The sequence below is a fragment of the Orycteropus afer genome, unplaced genomic scaffold (genome assembly GCF_000298275.1).
Source record: "Orycteropus afer afer isolate SDZICR_OR568_19922 unplaced genomic scaffold, OryAfe1.0 scaffold00041, whole genome shotgun sequence".
NCBI lineage: Eukaryota > Metazoa > Chordata > Mammalia > Tubulidentata > Orycteropodidae > Orycteropus > Orycteropus afer.
The window spans coordinates 8,468,105-8,468,752 of record NW_006921628.1 but is presented as its reverse complement, the minus strand read 5'-3'; positions in this window follow the sequence as shown (position 1 = coordinate 8,468,752).

Below are 648 nucleotides of genomic sequence, written 5' to 3'. Positions count from 1 at the left end.
CACCCTTACCTGGGTCCCTGCGGCTGACTCCTCCTCTGTCCGGGTTCCTGGCTTTTAATCCCCTTTCTCTGGCTCTCCTGTCCTGCTGCTTTGGGCGTGCCTGATTTCCCTCTCCTCACCTGGATCCCTGCGGCTGACTGCTCCTCTGTCTTGGTTCCTGGGCCTTTTAATCCCCTTTCTCCCGCTCTCCCGCCCGGTTGCTTTGGGCGTGTCTGAGTTCTCTCTCCTCACCTGGATCCCTGCAGCTGACTGAGGCTACTGAAAAAACAACGACTTGGGTCAGGTCCATCTCAGTCTTCAAAGTGACATCCTAGGGAATCAATCAACTCCTCACACTCAAATCTGCTCACTCACCAGACCCTCAGGCCATGATCTTGGTTCACCCCACTCCCATCCCAACACAAAAATCTCACCCTCACTGCCTCTCCCAGGACAGCATGCCAGAACTGTGGAAAGTTGGACTTGGAATTGGATGACCAAATCCCAAGGGCTCTGGCATTCCCCAGTTGTATAACTGAGTAAGTTAGCCAGTCTCTCTGAGCACCACCTGCCATATATGTGAAATGAAGAGATTACTACCTGTCTGGAAAGGTTGATATAAGGAATGCAGTGGGATGGGAAAGGGCTTAGCACATAATAATAATAATA